General features: G+C 35.7%; 1 non-coding gene across 1 annotated transcript; it reads left to right on the forward strand.

Annotated features, from left to right (window-relative positions):
• Positions 1–5,971: 5,971 nt before the first annotated feature.
• Positions 5,972–6,078, forward strand: LOC111813963. The gene has a single exon (XR_002819071.1). It is a non-coding gene; the product is annotated as a U6 spliceosomal RNA (small nuclear RNA).
• Positions 6,079–7,237: the final 1,159 nt, after the last annotated feature.

Raw genomic sequence — 7,237 nt, forward strand, 5'->3', positions numbered from 1 at the left:
TATGTATAGCTCTTTATGTTATTATATATCAAGTTCTATTTTTCTTAAATCTATTTTGAATATTCAGTTCTACAGCACTTTTATTCTAAGAAATTTTCAATTACAAGACCAAAAAGAAAATAATTCTTTCACATTTTTGTATCCATTGGTTAAGACAGAGTCCAATATCTGCAAATAGGCCTATTTGTAGACAACTATTTAAGAACTTATTCAGGCATGGCTCTATAATCATTACTAAAATCTAAAATAACAGCTATTATGTATGTCAGAACATCACCAAAATTATGCAAAGTCAGTAAAATTCGGTAGTTGAACTTGTGCTAATTTTGGTGTGTTAAAATATTGGGGCTGGATAGATAGCTCAGTAGTCTAAGCATCTGCCTGGCAAGCATGAGGACTCAGGTTTGAGGCCAGGTTTTGCTCCAGGAATGCTGATCTGGGAAAAAATTATATAGCAGAAATTTCCACCATAGCTGGAACCAGGTGTGGTGGCACATGCCTGCAATCCCAGCACTGGGGAGGCTGAAACAGGAGGATCACTACAAGTCTGACCTGCATAATGAGATCCTATAACAAATACATAAATTAAAAACAAAACAAAACAGGGTATTTCTGCTATATAATTGCCAATCTGATCAATTGCATTGTTTTCATTTTATAGCCAACGTAATGTATAAGTCTTGGTAAAATGAACTTTTAAATTTTGAAACATCTTTCATTTTTGTTTGCTCAATATACTAGAAACAACAAGAAATACATTTGGAGTGATTTAATACAAGTCATTTCAATCAATTTTTAAGACAAACTGTCATATAGAAAGAAATGTAACAAAGAAGGCATTGTACTGAATATCTTCAAATCACTTATTTTTTTATTCTTGCAACTTGAGAGTAAGCTTGACTGTTTGTGCTCTACAGAAGTCTAAAACTAAGTTATATTCTCACTTCAATTCCCAGTACTGAAAATAAGCAAGCAAACAAAAAGGCAACAAACAAATACTAAGTTATAGTGTTTAAGCATTAAGATAAACCTTTCTTTTCCTCAAAGTGTTTCCTATGTTTTCACCAGTTTTCTAGAAGACCATAATACACTTCACACTCAAGAGAGAAGGCTGACCTATCTTTCCATTCTGATGTGTGTGGGGTTTTATTGCTGTGAACTGCAAGTGTTGGGGGAGGGGCAAAGAGAGCAAGAGAAGGTAGAGGAGAAGCCTGTGAGGGAGGAGAAGGCAGAAAAACCCCGAGACTGGGAAGTGAGGTTGTCACAGGGCCTGTAGCATAAGCAAAGGAAGTCTACAGATCTAAGAATGAAAGAATGGGAAAGGGAAGAGCTAGAATATCAGAAATACTGAACTACAGGAGAAAGAGACAGAGACAGAGAGACAGAGATAGAGAGAGAGAGACAGACAGAGACAGAGACAGAGACAGAGACAGAGAGACAGAGATAGAGAGAGAGACAAAGAGAGAGAGAGACAGACAGAGACAGAGAAAGAGACAGAGAGACAGAGATAGAGAGAGAGAGACAAAGAGAGAGCGAGACAGACAGAGACAGAGACAGAGAGACAGAGATGACAGAAAGAGGGGAGCAAGAGAGGGAGGAAGAGAGGAAAGGAGAGAGAGAGGAGTCCTAGAATGTAGGAGAGAATTTTGAAAAAAAAGAGGGTATTAACAAGAAAGAATATGTTCAAAGAAAACATTTAAAGAGGTTAAGTGAGGGATTAAGGTGTTTAAGTCAGAGGAAAGGAGAAAAAAAGGATAATGAATGAGAAAGCAAATGAAATAGAATATATGTGAGAGAGAAAGAAATTTGGCTGGAGGGGAGAAAAAGACTATTGAAGACGTCTGTACGTGCTCAGAGAGAACAAAGAATTTCATGCCATTAGGGAGTTTTGTCCATTGATGGGAGGAATAATGAATGATGATCACACCTATCAGTAAGTATGGTTTCTTTGGTATATATTTGTGTGTGTGTGTGTGTGTGTGTGTCCATTCTTGCATAAATATATACATTTTTAAGTGATTAAAGATAACAAGTGGCTGGAGAGATGGCTCAGTGGAATAAGCACTTCCATGGCAAGCACAAGGGTCTGAGTTCAATCCCTGGTTCCGAAAAAAAAAAAAAAAAAAAAAGATAACAAGTGCTGGTGAACTTGTGGAGAAAAGGGGACCTTTGTACACTGTAGATGAGTGTGTGAATTAGTACAACCATTCTGGAAAACAGTATGGAGGTTTCTCAGACTTTTAAAAATGAAACTACTCTATGACGCATCGATTCTACTATGGGGCATCTATCCGAAGGAAATAAAATCAGAATATCTAAGCCACATCTGCAGTCCCCATCCATTACAGCAGTACTCACAATAGCAAAAGATATAAGCAACCTACATGTCCATCAGTGGAGAACTGACAGAGAAAATGACAAGCTCAAGTACCACGGACTAGTATTCACACATACAGAGAAGGAAATTTTGCCATTTGAAGCACTGTAGGTGCAATTGAGCAGATACATGAAGTGAAATAAATCTCGATCAGAATGACAAGCACTGCCTGCTACCAATCAATGTACAGTCTATAAAATGTTGACAGATGTTGCAGGCAGAATAACAGAGGTTACAGAGAGCAGGCGGCCAAGGGAAGGTCTGCAAAGGTTTATCGAGGATTAGATTTAGGGAAGAGCAGGAAATCCTTTTGCATTATTGCAGGTGAATAAAACTATGAAGGAAAAATACACAGCATTGCTATAGTCAGAAGAGTTTTCATTCTTACCATGAAAAATAATAAATATTGGGTGATATAGATATGTTTCCTTGGGCCAATGAGATAGATCAGAGGTCTAAAGTGCCTGCTTAGGCAAGCTTAGGCAAGCACAGAGTCCACGGTGTGATCCCCAGCACCACCCGCCATGCCAGACCTGCCCCATGGAGGGCTGAGCTGGCCAAATCAAAAAAAAAAAAAAAAAAAGATATGTTTCCTTGATTTAAACATCACACACTACACATATGTAAACATCACATGACATCGCATTAATATGCACAATATTTTTATGTGTTAGAAATCAGTTTTAAAACACTCCTCACATTTTGATCTTGTTTTGCATTTGTTCGATATTTTCATGTTAGTTTTATGACTCAGCATTAGTAGGATAGTATGGGATTTTTCATTGAAAACTTTGTTTTTTAAAATTTATTTATTTATTTTGTGGCCAGTTCAGCCTAGTCTGGGGGTGGGGCTGGCTGGCATTAGTGCTGGGGGATCCAACTGATGTCCCTGAACTTTGCCTAAGCTTGCCTAAGCAGGTGCTTTAGACCACTGAGTTATCTTGCCAATCCCATGTTTTTTAAAATTTAAGTAAGCAATATATATGTATAAATACCAAAACTACCAGAAAATTGACTCTAAAAAATGTAGATAATACAAATATAATTTCATATTATAGATGACATGAGACTAAAGTCCAAACACACACACACACACACACACACACACACACACACATGATTGGGTAATAGATATATTAGTAATATTTAGAAGATTTAGTTTATCTCTATATGAATCTATTTTTAAGACTTTTAAGATATTTATTTCATATTTGGTATAAGGTCTCACTATGCAGCTTGTACTCATAGCAATCTTCCTCTCTCAGCCTCCCCAGCACTGAGATTACAGGCGTATACCACCACTGTGGCCAGTACACCCAGTGTTCTGGGGCCTGCACGGCATGCAGCACCAGGGATCAAACCCAGGCCCTTGTGCTTGCCAGGAAGGCGCTTACACTGAGGAGCTATCTCCCCAGACCTTAACAATCCTAATGCGTTACTTCCTATATTGTAATGCATCCTAATGTATTTTTTTGCCATACTTGAGATGTTTTGATTAAAATGTACTTATTCAACTGGTGGAATGAAAATAAAAATCATGCTAATGTATTAAATGTTATTGTTCTTAAGCAATTAAGAATAATTTTGACTGCTCTTCATCTGAAGAAAATTGTCTTGCAAACACTGAAATTATCATTCAGAAATTTAAAGCTGCAATGTCTTACATTGAGTTTAATAACGTTTTTAAGAAAGACCCTTACTAATCTGAAGGCAACATTGTGAAATATAACAACCATTGCCAAGTTCCTACTATTTTGTTTAGTGAAATTCTGTATGATTTCTATTGTTTAAAAAAAATTTTGTATTCCATTTATTTATTTATTTCTGTATTTTAGGGAAGGTTCTTCAGGGTGTTCAGGTTCTCACTACTAGATGAAACTTATAGTGATCCGCTTGTTTACAGTCTCCCAACAGCTGAGATTATAGGTGTGTGCCACCACACCCAGTCTAACTGCCAGCTCAGGGCACCCCTGGAGCAGGTCTGGCACGGCAGGCCCAGGGATTGAACCCCAGGCCCCTGCGTCTGCCCACAGGCTCTTTAATCTACTGAGCTATTTGGCTAGCCCTTGTATTCTCTTTGAAAAGATAAAAAATAAAATAAAATAAAATAAAATAAAATAAAATAAAATAAAAAAAAAAAATAAAATAAAATAAAATAAAATAAAATAAAAAAGAAGGGATTTTAATCTCCCTATAGATACCAGAATTGGTGGAGTGTTTTCTACTATTTATTTTTGGGACACAAAAGGGAAACTTACTCTTCTAACATTTCTTCTGTAAAGGCTGGAATCCCCACAGATCTGTTAGGGAGGTTCAATAAGGGCTCTGAGAAAAAATAGCTCTAAGAGTTAAAGATCACTGATTTGTGCATGAAGAAGTGAACCCTGCTGTACTATGACATGTGTGGGCCAATTTTACCAGACATTCAGAAATTGAGATGACCTCTCATACATGACATGAGAGAGCCACAGACATCAGCAAAGCTTTGTATCTTCACATCAGCAAAGGATCGGATGCAAGCCCCTGCCAGGTAAGACCCTGCAGGAGACAGCTACCCTGGGTCATGGCATTGCCTCGGGAAAACTTTAGTGGTGAGCTTGTGATATCCAATGCCATTTAAGGACAATATCATTTTATGTTAATGCAATATCTAGAGAAAATTTGTACCAGCTGGTTCTGGAAACTTACCTGTTTGACAAAAATAGATGTGTCAGAAAGTGATATCTACTTTCAAACAGGGGATACTTTAAAGAGAATGCTTAGCTTTCAAGCAAATAACTACAGTAGACAAATAGGTCTAAATCAGTGACTATGAACCAGGGAAGTTATGCATTAAATCTGGATCCACTTTGTTGCCAGAAAGCAGTGAGATCTTCTGATATATTGGTAAGTGCAAGACGAAGATGCGGCAAGACATTTTCAGTGCTTAGGAGAGCATTTTCAAAGTAAATTTGCTTGTTCTACAATCTCCAATCATGCCTCGATTAAAAAACTATGACATTAATGCTTTGAAGAATGTATATATTGAATACAAATGCATAAACATAATGAGATAGAAATTTAAGACTTTCATTAGGATACAACTTTTAGAAATGAGAAAAGCTATTCATCTTGTGAGAAGGATGAATGAATGGGTTCCAAGTATGGGGATAAAGATGAATGGAAAAAAATGTACCAGACTGTTGGGAGCAGAAATATAGTCCAAGATGAATTCAGAGATGTAAAAAACAGGAGAAAGAAGATAGATTCCATTCTGAGTGCTGAACAAAGTCATAGGTCAGTGGAAAGAAATTTGTCATGGCTTCTTTGATCCATTTCTCACCATTCATGAAATATGTGTCCATTTTCCTTCCCTGATGTTCTCCTCGCTCTGAATAGACACTTAGCAGCCCTGTTTCTGGAGTAGAGTCATGGTACGAGGTCTTTTACAAAGTTTCTCAGATCTAACTAAGGTTTGAATGAAAGGGAAAAATAAAACAGATGAGACACAGGTATCAGTGGAAGAGAAATTAAACAGTTAATGAGTGTTACTCTTATAACTATATTACACTTATTTCACTCGATAGTACTCTTTTTAAAACACTGTTTTGAAGAGTGCGCCATTCAGCACCACATATACTAACTTTGAGATAATCCAGTGAAGATTCCCATGGTCCCTAAATAAGGAAGACTTGCAAATTTGTGAAATATTCTATATTTTTACCTTAGTAAATAGCAGTGGTTATAAAACTAAAGCAGTAAAGTAGTACTCTGAGCTCTTAATTTTATTAGGTTTATAGGTCAATAAATTGAGTTTATGATTTAAGAAAGATCAATTGACATAAAAAGATTTATCTCCATAAGCTCAAATTTCACTTGCATTATGTTTCCATTCAATTTGCTATCAGAATATAATATGATTTTATTTATCCCTAAAATCTAGGAGATACACATGTTACTGTTCTAAGTGGATAACTATTATCATTCCTCCTACACAATATGCTACTGCATTATCAGTCATTCATGACCTTGAAAAGATTTTCTCCTGGATGTGCAAGTCTCCCAGAGAATCTCCACTAGGAGGAAGAGGAAGACCAGTGTTAAATGTAGCAGGGAAAGCCATCCCCTCCCACTGATTAAAAAATATTTTAAATATTCATAAACTAAGGCAAACTTCTGGTGGCTATTTTATATAACATTCCCAAAATGTGCATACTCTGGGCACTATAAATTTTAGTACTGTATGGTTAATCATATCCGTATAGATTCACAATGCATCAAACATACTAGTATTTATATTAAGTGTATACAAAAAAATCAACTTTGGTCAAAATGGAAAATGAAACAATGGAAGAGAAAGAAGGAAAATAAAAAGAATAGAATGGAAAATACAGAAACACATTCCATAAATAAGGAGGAGAAGAAGATTGAAGGGAGCAGGAAAGAACGTGGGTGGGGGGAAAGAACAAAGATATTATGTACAAGTATGAATTTCCTGTGATGGATGTGATTTTCATGTAAAAAGTACTGATTAATCTTATAAAAGAACTCAGTACAAATATGAACACTTTTTTTCTACAAATACTCATGAGTACTTCATACCATTTTTGAATTTTCATTACAAACACTTGAATAATTTGAAAATATTGCTTGTATTCCCCTTCTGAAATTACATTACGTTTGACTCAATTTTGAACAATTATATTTACTTAGCATTTCTTATAATGTAAGATAATTTAAGATACATAAACAATAGAAGGAAAATTTTAATATCAAAGGTACTCACTCTATTAACCTGAAAATGCTGTCTCTAAGACCATTGTTTCATTTTGCTGTTTATTTTACAAAAATTAGTTAATTTTTTTTTTTTTTTTTTTTTTT

Source organism: Octodon degus, unplaced genomic scaffold (assembly GCF_000260255.1).
Source record: "Octodon degus isolate 3935 unplaced genomic scaffold, OctDeg1.0 scaffold00247, whole genome shotgun sequence".
NCBI classification, from domain to species: Eukaryota; Metazoa; Chordata; class Mammalia; order Rodentia; family Octodontidae; genus Octodon; species Octodon degus.